At 41.0% G+C, this 16,228-nt stretch overlaps 1 protein-coding gene across 5 annotated transcripts in view; it reads right to left on the minus strand.

Moving 5' to 3' along the window:
- Positions 1-16,228, minus strand: part of PAK2 (p21 (RAC1) activated kinase 2) — a 102,546-nt gene that overhangs the window by 56,842 nt on the left and 29,476 nt on the right. Inside the window, exon 1 of one of the 5 annotated variants that reach the window (XM_075132295.1) lies at positions 10,668-10,687. The exons of the other annotated variants lie outside the window; for them this stretch is intronic. The gene's annotated coding sequence lies outside the window, so the exon portion shown is untranslated. Of the gene's footprint in view, positions 1-10,667; positions 10,688-16,228 lie in introns of those variants that run through there. 5 annotated transcript variants of the gene reach the window in all.

The following is a 16,228-nucleotide window of genomic DNA, read 5'->3' on the forward strand; positions in this document are numbered from 1 at the left end:
CAATCCAACACAGGGATGTCTTTCTGGGTCTATAGATGGTTCCACTGCCTGTGGTAGTGCTCAGCATTGCCAAAAATCTCTTGTCAGTTTCACTCCTAATCAAAAACCCTATGTGCAGTCATGAAACTCACAAATCCCTTGAATTTCAGGATGCTATTCATGCCTGGGAAAGGTACAAGCCACTGCAAAGACAGGTGCTAGAGCTACTCAGGAAAGAAGGATGAAAAAATACAGAGGCAGGAAAGAGGGTAGCAAAGTACTGCTTCCCAACCTCTAGCAAACCCAGGGAAGGGTTCTTTGTGGGGAGGCAGGGCAAAGATACAAAAACTCTTTTCTCTCTTCTAGTTGCTGGATGGAGGTTAAGTCTCAAATTTCAGAGGCAAATGTGACAGCTAGAACACCCTAGCAAGGTCCAGGAGCAATACCCCTGATAGAAATTCCGACATTCTCTCCATTCACAGCAATTCAGGACTGAAGGAAGGCGTGTGTTCTCACCAAAATGTTTCCCCAAGAACTCAAGGTTGAAGCCCCCTGACTTCATTCATATCTACATTTGCCTAACAAGCATCTGGATAACAAATGTTTCAAGCCCTACTCTACATCCAAGATTAGCAGCTTCAGAGAAAACATTAAACCTAAAGAACAAGGACACAGGCATGCCTTTCAATGTCTTACAAAGTTATATCAAAAAATTCAATTTTCATTAGACTACTTATTTTGCTGCAATATTTAATAATTATTTCTTAAACAGCACTGATTTGTATATCTCAAAGATCGATACCAGCGATTCTCAAACTGGGGGTCAGGACCCTAAAGTGGGTCACGATCCAATTTTAATGGGGTCGCCAGGGCTGATTTATACTTGCTGAGACCCCGGGGCCAAAGCCCGAGCCCCACCACCTGGGGCCGAAGCCCCAGGGCTTCAGACCTGGGCATCAGGGCTCATGTTACACGACCCCTGCCTGGATCTGAAGCCTTGGGCTCTGGATGGCAGAGTATGGTATTGCCACCCTTACTTCTGTGCTGCTGCCTTCGGCGCTGGGCCTTCAGTCAGCCGCCGCCACGTTCCAGCCACCCAGCTCTGAAGGCAGCGCCCCAAAAGGAGCAGTGCAGAAGTAAGGGTGACATGGTATGGTATTGCCACCCTTACTTCTGCACTGCTCTTTTTGGGGCGCTGCCTTCAGAGCTGGGCGCCCGGCCAGCAACCACCACCCTCTGGTCACCCAGCTCTGAAGGCAGCACAGAAGGAATGGTGGCAATACTGCAATCCCCACTAAAATAACCTTGCAACCATCCTGCAGTCCCCTTTTGGGTTGGGACCCCCAGTTTGAGAAACGCTGGTCTTCCCCATGAAATCTGTATAGGGTAGGGTAAAAGCACACAAAAGACCAGATTTCATGGTCCATGATGCGTTTTTCATGGCCATGAATTTGGTAGGGCCCTAAACATGCTACAAGAAGAGAATGATCATGTTTTATCACATACTGAACAAAAAAATTCACCTCTATAAATGGACTTTCCTCCAATGAGTTCCATTCTCACACACACACACACACACCCCCCAACACAACAGAGTTACTTATTCCTATCTGCTGGAACAAAAGAGATTGATCTGTTTTAAACAGTACAGCACTGATAAAGCCCATAAAATACCAGCTTTAGCAGATACGTAGAACTAATATTTCTCCATAGTACTTATAGAAGGTTTGTCCACTATGCATTGTAAGCCATGTACCATACTTCCCAAATTGATAAGCATGGCACACAAGGCACACCCTGAGCAACAGAAAACCAGCTAGCAACAGCCAAAACAAAGCACTTTACACATGGAGCCTGCTGCAAAGGGAAATTAGGACTGTTATCTTTGTAAATCACTTGATGCAGAAAACTGACCTCAGTCAAAGTTTCTCTTTGCTGCTGGCTCCATGTATAAAGCACTATTGCTCATCCTATATAGCATAAAAAGAAAAAAGGACGGGGGAAGGATAAGGAAAATAATCCACGTTTTCCCTTCCAAGAATTTCACAGGTCTCTAATGGTTAGGGAAGAGTGATATTTTGATGGCCTAAGAAATTTGTTCACTCCTGCTAATTAAAAATGTTTTCTAATAGAGATGGACAGCTAAAACTACATTCATCTCCAATCTTGAGCAAAATTCCAGAAGACAAGCAAACTGACTTCTGTAAATTACAAAACCTAATCTCATTTCATGTTCCTTGCAGAGGTTGGGAGCACTGAAGAGGCAAAACATGGCTGCCAACAGTTACTTCTCTAAATAAGAGATGTTCCCCATAATTCCCTTACAAATGTTTACACAGGTGGGATAGGAGACAATAAATCACTTCTAAATTGTAATGGGACAAAAGTAGGGTGGATAAAAATAGGTGATTTTAAATAAATAAATAATAAAAATCCTTTTTTTAATTTAAATCGGATTTTTTTGATAAAATGTTTGAGGAAAAAACCAATCTAAAGACAGTTTTAATTAAGATACATTATAGAACAAAGATATCTCACCATGGAATAGGGATTATAAATTCTAATTCTATAGTATGAGACAATATATACATGTAATATAAATATATGTTTTGAAAAGCTTTGTAAAGGAGTTCCAATAGTTCATGGATTAGGGACCCAATCTTATGGGGTTCCAGCGGCTTCTGTATAGATTATTTAGGTTAATCTTTCTATCTACCCAATGGGACTCGGTGCTCAGTCTAGAAGATACCATCAGAGGTGCTTAGTTTTGTAGTTCCCAAACCATAGATTTGTGTCTCCAGAGATAACATGCTTAACAGCAAAAATTTTATAAATAAATAAATAAATACATAGAGGTGAGAAATAACAGACCTCAACCCTATTGTCCCTCTGCAAATTTGCGTACACAGAGCCAATCCCTTACCTCTCTCTAAAAGTGCAAAGCTTCAAAAAGTTCAGTGAATAGAAGATTGTTGGGGGAGGAATGGATCTGGACAAGGAGACGAAGTCTGGAGATAAATGTGAGAACGGAGGGACAGGCAATAGAAACAAAAGTGAAACTGTTTGAGCAGCATATGCCACAAGTCTTGAGGTCTTTTTGAGTGTAGCATTGATTTGAGATCTACCATACCATTCTCTTGTTAGAAGGGAAAACCTATAATGGGAGCAGACCGTAAAAGAGACCCAGTTTGGGAATATTTTAATGAAGTTCCTCTACCTGTGGGTAACACAGACATGCATGCAAAATGCAAACATGCAACAAAGAAATGCAAAGCCTGGTTACCCCAATGAAACATCATCATGAGAAGTGTTCCTTCTCAGGAGGAAGCTGCGATGAAGATGTTGAAAGGAACATGTCTGAACAGGATCTTCAGATTGGTCGACATTTGTATTTCATACTTCTTTCTTAAGGACTGCCTGTCTTCTTTCTGGACTATTCTTGAATTCTCATATTTGAGCAAAAAATATAGCTATTACTCTATAGTACTATCTTCCTTTTACAATTTCACTTTTAAAATAGTACTGTCAGTGAATGCAATGAGTAATACTAAATGAGCAGTATGGTAATAATAACTAAATAACTGCATTGACTTATTTTGTTTAGGAGAATCTATCCTCAACATACAGGATTCTGAAGACTATCCACCTTCAAGATCACCATCATTTTCTATAGTTTCAGAGTTATCTACCAATGATAGTGTTTCAGTCACATTATGTATGTCACATAGCCACAGTATATCACCTGTAACAAAAAGAAAAAAAAATCTCCATCACCCAGAAACAACCATAGATAAGTTTGTAATAAGAACCAGCAGATTACAAAAAGAGGTAACTGATGAAAAAATTGCACTTTTTTTTTTATACAACAAACTCTCCTTTCCGTATGATTGAGAACCCACACTTCATTAACATGGTTCAGTCATTAAGACCAGGATACAGTCCACCCAACAGAGCAGATAAAGTGTATGAAAGAGAAATTGAGCAGCGTGCAAAAGGTTTAGAGCAGGGATGGGCAAACTACGGCCCGTGGGCTGGATCCGGCCTGTCAGGGCTTTGGATCCAACCTGCGTGATTGCCACCCACATGGCACCGCGGGGCTACAGCAGGCTCCCTGCCTGCCCTGGCCCACGCCGCTCCAGGAAGCGGCTGGCATCACGTCCCTGTGGCCCCGGAGGGGGGGTGAGGAGCGCAGAGGGCTCCGGGCACTGCCCTCGCCTACAGGGAGCGGTGCCTACAGGCGAGGGCAACGCACAGAGCCCTCTGCCCTCTCCGTCAGGGGCCACAGGGACATCGTGCCGGCCACTTCCGGGAGCGGCGCGGAGCCAGGGAGCCTGCCTTAGTCCCGCTGCGTGCTGCTGCCACCCTGGAGCCACTCAAGGTAAGCAGCGATGGGCCAGAGCCCGCACCCCAAACCCCTCTTGAACCCCGCATCCCAACCCCCTGCCCTGAGCCCCCTGCCACACCCTGCTTGCACCCAACCCCCTTCCCTGAGAGCCTGCTGCACCCCTCCTGCACCCCAACCCCCTGCCCTGAGCCCCTGCTGCACCCCAACCCCCTGCCCTGAGCCCCCTCCAACACACTGCACCCCCCTTACTTCCCAACCCCCTGCCCCAGCCCTACATTCATGGCCCTGCATGCAATCTCCCCACCCAGATGTGGAACTCGGGCCAAAATTTTGCAATTTTGAAATTGCAAAATACTTCCGTAACACCCACTTTGCAGCAGCTGCTCTGAAAAAAGTGCGAGGAACCAAGCTAATTCTCCCACAAGACGTGCTATGGAACTCAGTAGTGGACTGTTCTGAGCACTATATCAAGAACTAGCCTAATCTGATGACAGTTTGTGAACAAAATCGTGAAAAAAATAGATGGCACAGTCACAGCCAAAGTTCTCAACATTGGACGTAAGAGAAATAGGCTGAGTACCCTGAAGCCTATTTCTGAAGCCTTGAACAAAATGCAGGGAAATCGCTGTTTTATTGCTGACGCTGTTGAAATTTGGAAGGAACTGAGAGATCTTAAAACGAGAAATATGCAATGACAGAGTTAAATTACAAGCATTAAAAAAACAAATGGGACAAGCACTATCTCCAACTCATTTTCTTGCAAATACTCTCAATACTCGGTACCAGGGTCAAACCTTAACTGCTGAAGAAGAGGAGTTGGCTATGACATGGACATCCAGCAATCATCCCTCCATAATGTCAACTATAATGAACTTCAGAGCTAAGGGTGAACCATTCAAGAAATACATGTTTGCTGATGATGTTTTAAAGAAAGTCACACCAGTGAACTGGTGAAAGTCACTTAAGCACTTGGATTCAGAGACTGTTGAAGTGATAATCTCACTTTTAACAGCAGTAGCTTCTTCTGCCAGTGTAGAAAGAATATTTTCTACCCTTGGACTAATTAATTCTAAATTGAGAAATCGTTTGGGACCTGAAAAAGCAGGAAAGCTTGTTTTTCTTTTCTAGATTATGAACTAACAGGAAAATGAAGGTGAAGATGACTGAGTTAGCTACAGAAGCCAGTATTTTAAGTTTCTCATGTTGACCTGGCTGACATAGTCCATTTAATTTTTGTGGGTTTTTTTAAATATTTCATTTAACTATTTTAGTTGAAAACAGTTTTAACAAAAAAACCCCTGATTTTAAAAAACCTGAATGTTTAAATTCAAAAATTCATATGCTTGTTTTCTTAAAATATTGTGTGTTTGTTGTTGAAGAAAAAAATCCAGAATATATAATGTTGTGTTAATTAAATAAAACAATTTAAATGTCTGTCTGGTGATGTTGCATGGCAAGAAAATCCTCCAAATATTTATGATTAAACTGTTGAATTGGAGATAGTTCACCTCCCAATGACTTCATAAATATCTGCTTCAATTACCTTTGGTAAATGAAATAACCAAACAATCATTCATTTTCTGATATAGCTGTAAAATTAATCTGAAAAGTTTTCAAAATAAATCACTTAAAAAAATGTAGGTTTCAGAGTAACAGTCCTGTCAGTCTGTATTCGCAAAAAGAAAAGGAGTACTAGTGGCAGCTTAGAGACTAACCAATTTATTTGAGCATAAGCTTTCGTGAGCTACAGCTCACTTCGTACTGTGGCTCACTAAAGCTTATGCTCAAATTGGTTAGTCTCTAAGCTGCCACTAGTACTCCTTTTCTTTTTTTAAAGAATGTATAGTGTGTACCTTCTAAAAATTAAACCGACATCTAGCTCTGAGTTGTGAAGAATATGTATTAAGGTTATAACAACCGACAAGAATGCACTTTTATGTAGAAATCCATGATTAAATTGAGTCTTCCTGACTAGTGATTTAAATCATGATTTCATATTAAATCAATTTCATTTAAACCAAATCCACCCTGGACAAAAGTAAATATGCCAGTAATAGATTCTAGAAAATGTGTCCAGACAGGACTGAATATCAAGAGTAGTGAAGGACTGAGAATCCTGATAGAGCACACTTCAATGTCAGTAGATAACTTGTTATTCCAGAGAAATAAGACTAGCTTTAAATGGATATAGAGAAAGTTAAAGTTTCTTTTCTTGGTTTCTCTCTCTCATTCTTCTTCCTTTCAATTTATGTTTCTTTTCTTGCTTTCCTTGAGAAATTATCTTAAAAATTAGACCAAAACATAAAAACTGTGGTTCCGAGTGCTCTGGTAGGTTCCATAATTGCATCTAGTGACGGCGTGACTATACCGGATGTCTCACAGATTTCTCCTTTAGCATCAGTAGTCTAAGAGTTTACCAAGCATGAGCCTGGCTGTGTCATACACAAGACAAGTCTTGGGGTTTATTCTAACCACAAACTGCATGTTGTGATTAGAGCCCCCATCTAATCCACATCCAGAGGGATGGAAGCTATGATAAATCTTTGAGAGCAAGATACACACAGGATTCTGAAGCAGGGGTAGAATGGACCCTTTAAAGGTAGAATATTAAGAATGAAGTACAGGTCAGTTCGAAAGAGTATGACAGACCCAGATTCCCTGACCTATTTGCAACAGAAAAGAAACAGTAAAGATTTATAGAAGACTACTCAAAGATTTTTATCTTCTGTTTCCACCTGCTGGGCAAAGGGATAACCCCTGGGGTCTGGAGAGTTCAGGGATAAACCCTCAGTGCTACCAAGACAATGAGGACCTCCAACCCTCCTCAAACCACACATATAAGATGGGGAAGAATCTAAACATGTGAAAGAATTAGCATTCATGAAAGAGAGACGTTAGTAGCATTGCCTTGACGCAGCAGCTAAAACAAATGCCAGCACAAGCCTCCACCCTATAGACCTCAATCCTGACTATGCGATTCCAATCACAAGTCTCTATGGAACAGAAACTGACAAACATGCTGATTTATGTCAAATAGCATGATGATTTTGAGACAGAACAAGGACTAATAAACCAGACATGTTAATTTGGGAACAAATTTGAATTACCATTTCCAGAGATACATTCAATCCCTTAACTCTGTACACAGCCTACATCCTATATACACACACACACACACAGTTGTAGGACAATTTGGGGTTGTTGTTAAAACAGTGATGTAGATTACTTATCCTGTCTCCAAAGCTGTTTTACAAGTCTGAATCCTGGCCTACAACATAAAACTGTTTAATATATACTTCCAGGGAGACGAAGTTAAATCACCTTTAATTTTCAGTACAATTGCATTAATAATACTGTAGTATTACCTAACGTTAATTAGCATTTTGATGTTAGCTAAGGTCTTGCCATCCCTTCTCCACTCCTATTAGAGTTGCGTCATTTGCTATAAAAAGAACTATAGATTCTGTGAATAGATAGCGAGAAACTGTTCTGGAAGAGATTGTCTTAAAACTCCCTGTAGACAAAGACATACAGGAGGCAGTTCCTTTCTACCCCCCCTTTTTTTGGGGGGGGAGAAGCACATATGCTCCTAAGAGAAGCAGATCAGGTATATCTAATTTCTATCCTATTCCCTCTGAAACTGCATCTGAACAGCATTGAATAAATGACAACCAGGAGACGTACTCGTACCAACTCCCTGATTATATTAGTTAGGATTCTGTTTAATACAGAGAATTATTTCTGGCCCTCTAAAGTAAGCTTGGACACATGAATCAACACACTCCACAATCCAATGGCAGGAAGTTAAGACAGACAAATTCAGATTGCAAATAAGGTGTAAATTTTTAACAGTAAGGGTAATTAACCATCGGAACAATTTACCAGGGGTCATGACATCACTGGCAATTTTTAAATCAAGACTGGACGTTTTTCCAAAAGATCTGCTCTAGGAATTATTTTGGGGACACTCTATAGTCTGTGTTATATAAGAGTTCAGACTAGATAAACACAATGGTCCCTTCTGGCCTTGGAATCTATTAATCTATGAAAACTATGTCAGGAACCAATTGTAACTCAGTGCTGTGTAGTCTGATAAATTGTTGAGAATCTTGCACCTGAGTTATATCTTGGCATGGAGAAGAGGGGACAAACACACAAAACACTTTTACTGACTGCATTTCCATACTCAGTATTTTGATTTTAGAAGCTAGGTATTATGGTAGAAATTTAGGATAACCTGTTTTTGTTACTATGAGTACCAAACACTCAATGCTATTTCACACATTAAAAAAGTGGGCCTCTCTCAAAGTAATGAATCATTTAGTATAAACATGTACTTATTTCCTATGTAAAGGAGTATCATGGAAAAATGTAGTAATATTTTGTTGAAATGAATTACAACTGTTAATACCAGTTTGTTTATTTTATGTTTGATCTGCTGGCTGAAATAATATTTCCAACTCAACAATTCAGAAACATTGAGCTGAAACTGGCTAAAAAAAGTGATTAGAACAACAAAAGTTTACATCTATTCAATATGAAATGGACCTGTACTGAAATGACCCTCTCCTCCTAGTAAATGACTATGGCTGAAATTCTCAAATTGGGGTGCTTAAAATTAGGCACCTAAAAGCACATTAAGAAACCTAAATAAAATGGCTCTGATTTTCAGATGTGCCAAGTGACACATCCAAATGAATTTAATGGAAGCTGCAGGTGGTGAGCAGCTCTGGAAATCAAGCCACTTAATGTTGGTGCCTAAATATGCTTAACTTCCTAACTTTAAGCACACCAGTTTCAAAATTGTAGCCTATCACTTCAATATCAATAGCTGGAGATAGTGGTTCTACTTAGATAGATTTCCTCATAAATCAGTTTAATCCATTCCCTTAAGGAACCTGGGATTTTACCGCTTTAGTCAATAGATTGCTCTTTAGTGAGAGAAGAATATCCTCTAGGATTTCTCTTTTCCCCTAGAATTCCACATCCCAAATTTCTCACCACAAAGGCTGTGTTGGTGTAACCCACCCAGGGTCTGAAGGTCCCTCCACAACTAGTCAGCACCACGCCTTCAGTGTACCACAGAAAAGTGACCAGTAAATGAGGCAAGAAGGAGCTACCTTCTAAATGCAGATTAGAGCATTTTAAATGCATTTTTGTCTACCCAGAGGTTTAACAGTTTATTGCATTAGATTACCAAGAAATGCATAAACACTACCCACATTTATTCCCCTACCAAGGTGCACTGCAGATCCAAAGCAACAAAACGTCAGAAGGATGGTCTTGTTTGTTAAGGCAGTAAACACTGTACTTGGATATTCAAGACACTGGGTTCAATCCTCTGCTTTGCCAGACCTCCTGAGAGAGTCACCAAGAAACAAAACTCTTCCTCCCATTAGCTAGAGAAGGATGTTACTTCAAGTACAAACACCCACAAGCTAGAGGCTGATACAAAAAAATTTAAAAAGAAAAAGTTCCAAGCAGAGACCAGGGACAGCATTCTCATTCTCAGCATTCTCAAAAAACACAGTACCCTCCTCTTTCTCAGCACTGAGCGAGGAACCAGCAGGGCCTTGAGCACTGCCTCCGCACTTCACTTGTGGTTGTCTTCCTTTCCATCAGTAGCTTCTCCCTGCTGCTAGTAAGTCTCCACTAAAGTACTCAAGCCTTTGGGGTGTGTCTGAAGAGGGCATGATGGCAAGCATATCAATCACCCTGGCAAGTAGGCTTACTCATCAGTTTAGTAGATATTAGGTAGATTTTTCAAGCTCTGAACATAATGAATGCTAGTATATAATTACAACCAATAAAAGAAAAAGAAAAGGAGTACTTGTGGCACCTTAGAGACTGTTTCCACGGTATGCATCCGATGAAGTGAGCTGTAGCTCACGAAAGCTCATGCTCAAATAAACTGGTTAGTCTCTAAGGTGCCACAAGTACTCCTTTTCTTTTTGCGAATACAGACTAACACGGCTGTTACTCTGAAACCAATAAAATATTTGAAATTACAGTGTTTTAAGTCACACCAGCTAGTCTGGTAATCTAGAGTTACTTAGCTTTCAGAAGTAGGAAATACTAGAGGCAGTATGCTCAACTCAGGTGAGGAGAGGAAGTTTTCTAGCTCCCTCTGGCTAGCCCTGGAGGGAGTGCTGTCCATCTCTCCTACTTCAGGGGGGGATGATCACTATGATCCAGTCTGACAGAAAAGTAAAAGAACGAATGAAGTGACAGTAGGCTAAATAAGTTCCCCGCCCCCTCCCCATTTAAAAAAAAAAAAGTCACCCAAAGTTTCATTTCCACTTAGTCTTATTCACAGTTCAGACACAGGGACAGAACTACTCACCTAGCCAGGTTATAACCCAACATTAGGACTTGAAGCATTCACATAAATTCTCACTGGGCCTCTGCCCAGAAGCTGGATAGGATGCAACCCACTGCCTGGACTGTATCTGGGAACTTGTCCTGAAGCAGGCAAGCTAGTGTTTCAGTGGAATACAGGGGAACCACAGTGAAGGTTAGAACCTGTGTGGGGATAGTGTTAACAGGACATGTAGATACAGGTAAAAATACTCTAACGGGTCATTTACTTACCTTCTGGGCAATATGAACAATCCAAAAAGGCTGGCAAAGCTTCATTTGCTTATGGGTCTTGGATGAAACTCAGGCTGCTTGCAACCCAAAGAGCAAGGGTATATCTTCACTGCACAGTTAACCTAGGCTCTTACCCAGGTTTTAGCCCAACCCCCCATCGTCCACAAAGTAAAACCTCTGACCCATGTTTGGAGGTACTTTATGTCCAGGCTAGCTTACTCAGTTTAGCATTGAGTTGGGTTGGGAGGGTACAGAATCTAAGCTCTGCTCTAACATGGGCTGGAACCTGCCCACTTTGCTGTAAGGATGCAGGCTACAGGCTAAATCATTTGACTAATCAGAGTCCTCCAATGCCCTTCCCACAATTCCCCGCCAAAGAACAAACATTCTCCAGCAATTGACAGGGTGCTTCAGCACAAAGAACCATGGGACATGCCCCCAACACACACGAACATGCAGAAACAGTGACGACCACAGTAACACAGGTGGGGCTTTGCCATGGGGATGCTTGTACCCATGCTAGGCTAACCTAGGTGCCAATCACCAGGTTATCTGTGCAGTGAAGACATACCCTAAAGTAGTACCTTGTACCGATAGTGGTCACCATCCACTATGAGCCTGAGGTACTGCCTGTAACTTTGCCTAGGGAGAGGAAGTATTTTCACAAGTGGAGCTTACTACAAGTTCAAACATGGGTAAGCTCCACCCCTGCAAACTGTGCCTTTGACAGTTTACAGGACTGTATTAGTGCGGATATACTAGTAGCTGGCTACTAAGGGCTAAAATACCCAGTGCTGACAAAACCTAACTCTACGGAACTCCGGAAGAAGAGGTAAAGGAATGCCCACAGCAGCCTTCACCTCTTCTTGGAGACTTCGTAGAAAGAGGAGACTACGTCGGTTAGAGCACTTTGAACTAGACATCCTTTTGAAATGGGACTAGATCAAAGTGCATTAACAAACTTAACATGTCAGCAGGGTGTATACAGACAGGTAACCGGCTGCAGGCTAGAGTGGGGCAGAGTCACACCCCAGTTCACCAGTTCGTGTGGACAAGCCTACAGAGACTACTGACACAGGAGCTGGAGTACCATAAGGCCAAAAGTCCAAAGGTGCACAGTACCCAGATGGAAAAAAGTCTGACAGCTGTACAAACTGAAGCCCAAATGATATTCATGGGCCCAAACTAGATGTAGAACTGCAGGAGAATGGCAAGAAACCTGCTTTTTTCAGTTTGGAGAAGTCCACAGCACGAACTCAGATCCATCTCCCACTGGATCAAGGGCTCATCCACAAAGTGTTAAGGGAAGGCTGTTCTGAAGAAAATCTTGCCTAAACCTATAATCCAACAGATCCTACAGAGTAGTAGTTGGGGCTCTGCACTGATGACTGTTCTGAGTGCTATGACATCCACTCCTTCCAAACCTTCAAAGGGTGTTGACTCCTGGTGCTTTATCCAGACACACCCAACTGGCACCCCAATGCTGACAACTGAGGTTGCCAGGCCAAATCAGAGGAGGCCTATGCTTTTCAGGACCCTTAAGATCCAGGAAGTCCAACCTCACTGGGTTCCAGCTGGAGCTGACATCAGGATCCTTGTCAGAAAATCTCTCTTGTACCATATGGCACCACCGAAGTGCAAGACCACCAGAGATGCTACCCTCAGCATTTCAAGAACTCTGACCTCAAGTAAGTAGAATACCATCTGGCAATTCCTCATAGTGCATCCCTAATAGAGGATGACATTTCAACTGGGAATTCTGCAACAGGCATCGGCACCAGGACAAGCAGAGAGCCCTTTCTATAAGTTCTGAGACTCATCAGCTCCCATAACACATCATAAGAATAGTATTTTTGAGGACAAAACAATTGGGTCTGGGGGAGTTGAATGCACCATTCCAGAAACATCCCCTTTTCAGTGTCACTCTAAATGTGTTGCCTTTTGAAAAAATTATTTGGGTTTTTAGGAAGCAGGAGACTGCAGGGAAGGGACTAATCTGCCCTAAGGTAGAAAATACTTATGAGGTGTCCCTCAAATAAATTTATGAAATAAATCATGATATATTGGACCAAAAGGCTGAATCACATTAAAGAAGTTCTGAAAGCATGTGCTTATGCTGATAGTTGTGAACTTTTGTGGGTCTGTGATGAGTCAGAGGTGAAGTAACTACCTTCAACTTAACAGGAAGGAGAAAATTTCAGAGAAGCAGTCAGAAGCTTCACAATAAAGGCCTTGTTAGCCCAGTCACATCTCCTGCACTAGAGTATCTGCCAGCTGAATTCATTCTTGTTCAAACTAATGTTCAGTACAAAAGGAAGAGGGTGCATATTATGCCAAACCTTACTATGAAAAGAATATATCACTTTTTAAGTTATATTTAAACCTATCATAACTACTTACTGGTTGCCTACTTTCAGCCATAATTCTTCAATGTGACACACTGAAACTTTACCTCTAAAATTCTCAATTGACCATGCAATTAAATATAAAATACTCCTGCATCTGCTTGTTACTATTTAGATACTACAGAGATGGAAGCTATGGAAAACCTTACGATAAATAACTGTAGAATGTTAACATGATACTGTTTTTAATCAATTGTCAGCTCATAAGTCACAACTAAAACCATAACTCCAATCAAAAAATCAAATCTCAAATTAGTAGCTGGAACACCCTATACACCAAATAGGAAAGCTTAACTTAAATTTTCAGACTTGTTGCAAAGATGTAAACACTTTCAATTTACACTATTCTCTTTCCAGAGGGGAACAACTCTTCAACTTGTGGGAGAGTGTTTAACCACTGCTCTTTTATTCAATTTTGTGACCAATGGAAGAATTAGCATAATACAAATGATGATACTGTAACACATAGAGCCACTATAACCAAAATGGGAGTTCACTGTGCGAGGCACCGTACAAACACACAGTAATGTTCATGCCCCAAAAGCTTACAATCACAAAGACAAGACTACAGTGAGAAGTGAAACAAGAGGCAAAGAAATGCCTAATGTCATTCAGCAGATCAGTGGTAGAGCCAGGATTCCCGAGTACTATTCCAGTGGGTCACACTGCCTTCCATAAAACTCAAGAATATTTTTGTTAACTGCCATAATTCATAATTAAGATTTGATGAAAACTATCATTCTACATTCTAATACACCAGATGATTCCCAACCCCTGTACCTGGATTAAATTGAGATATTAAAAAGCTACAAAAGTAGAAGGTTGGAGTAAATTCAATCCTTGAGGGGGCCATTTAGGGATCTGGGGCAAAAATTGGGGATTGGTCCTGCTTTGAGCAGGGGGTTGGACTAGATGACCTCCTGAGGTCCCTTCCAACCCTGATATTCTATGATTCCATTAAATGCATCTTACCACAACTGTGTATGCAGGGAAAGAAAACTACCACCTTCATTAGCTCAGAGACAGAATTACTCTGATGCAAGATTCAAATACCACAGCTGTTTGATGGCAACAGGTAACAGCTAATTTTCCGGAACAAGAATAAAATTTCAGTAACAAGTAATCAACTTCAAGTGAAGCAAGCAACCTTGGGCAAATCTGAGTTGGCAGTTTTTGTATACAAAGTCAAGCAGAGGCAATCAAGAATCTTCTGGAATGGATGTCCAGCTCCCATTCAACATTTTACCTAGCCTACCAATATATCTAAGACAAGCATGCCCTAAACAGTATTGAAATGTTATGACAAGGAACAATAATAGAGGACTGCCAAGCTATTAACCTCTCTTCATTCAAATCCATTTTTTAAGGCATACATCTGTAATGATGCTCACAAATACTGAGTCAATCATTCTTTAAAAACTGAGCATCTAGATATGCTCCTGATTAAACTCAGTATCCAGCTGTGGCCATGTCATTTTTCTTCCCTATTTGTCAACCTATCCTGCCATCTCTGAAGTTAGACTTCGATATTTTTGAAAAGGGCCTGTCTTTCTAGTTGTTCTGTAAACGTAAAGCACCTAGTGGGGATCTTTTGCTTTTGAGAACTATACAAAAATCTCTCTCCAGAGATAAACAAGGCAAGATCGTTAAAATGGTTCTAAACACTATTACATAACTAGTACTTGACATAACGCTTTTCATTCACAAACTCCAAAGTGCTTTAAAAAGATGGTTAAGTATCATTAACCCGAGAGCTGCAAAAATCTGCTTGCTTTGGGTGAGCAGATAGCCTGAACTGTCAAGTTAAAATGAGACCTAACCAGCAATTTCTGCAGACATTTTTAATTTAAAAAATAAATTTCTAGCCCTAATAGCTGAAGAAATGACCTCTGAAAGAGCCAAAACTCATGTACTGTTTTCATGAATCTGCAGACAGCCAACTCCAGTACTGCTGCTGGCCATGGCTTATCCAAGCTGCAGCAGAGTGAAATTTAAAACATTTTTGGTCAGATTTACTGCAGTTATTCAGAACCCAGTGGGCAGCTGTAAAATATAATCATATATTACTACTTTTTGAGAACGCAAGCATTGCAGCTAGTCATAGTGGAAGAGGAACCAAGAAGAGGGTTGATTGGGGAAGGAGTGGTGAAGACCTTACCCCTCCCCCTTCACCCAAAGAGCCCCTATGGGAAGGGTATAGAAGCAGAAACCCACATGCAACAGCCAGGATGCTCTGGAGGTCGTGATGAGACAGGAAGCTTCTTCCTCAGCGAGAGCAGTTTCACATTTATCTGATAACTACTTGCCAGAAGCTAATACAAAATATGACATCCACAATCAGGCTTCAGGAAAAAGACCCAGTAACCTCTCCCTTAGCTGGGAATGATAAAGAGGACCCCACTGCCCTTGGACTTTGCTGAGGGCCCCACCTTCATAGCTAACTCTGGCAAGCAGGTGTGAAATTTCAAAGGCCTGATCCTCCCCCCATACTGTACCTGGGAAAACAGAAAAGAAGCAAGGTAGTATTCTTTTTGAACCTTCTCACTGCTCCAACTGGTTTTCTGCTTTCATAAAGAGAAAAAAGAGCAGTGAAACTGATCATTGTAATTAAGTTTCTCTAATGATCTGGAAAGCTTTACAACCACCTGTCTGAAAAACTGGTTCTACTCTGCTTGAACTGCCAACAATATACATCATTAAAGTTACATTTATAATTTGTTTCATCCCTGTAGAAGTCACAAATACCTTTAGCTATTTGATTTTATACTTTGAGGAGTTATAAAATAGCTTGGAAGGAGGGATATCATCTGATTGGATAAAGTCAGTTTCAAGCCTACAAATTATAAACTATAAATCATATACCTGCTCAACCACTATTGCTCAAAACATTTAAATCATTTTATAAAAT

Source organism: Caretta caretta, chromosome 9 (assembly GCF_965140235.1).
Source record: "Caretta caretta isolate rCarCar2 chromosome 9, rCarCar1.hap1, whole genome shotgun sequence".
NCBI classification, from domain to species: Eukaryota; Metazoa; Chordata; order Testudines; family Cheloniidae; genus Caretta; species Caretta caretta.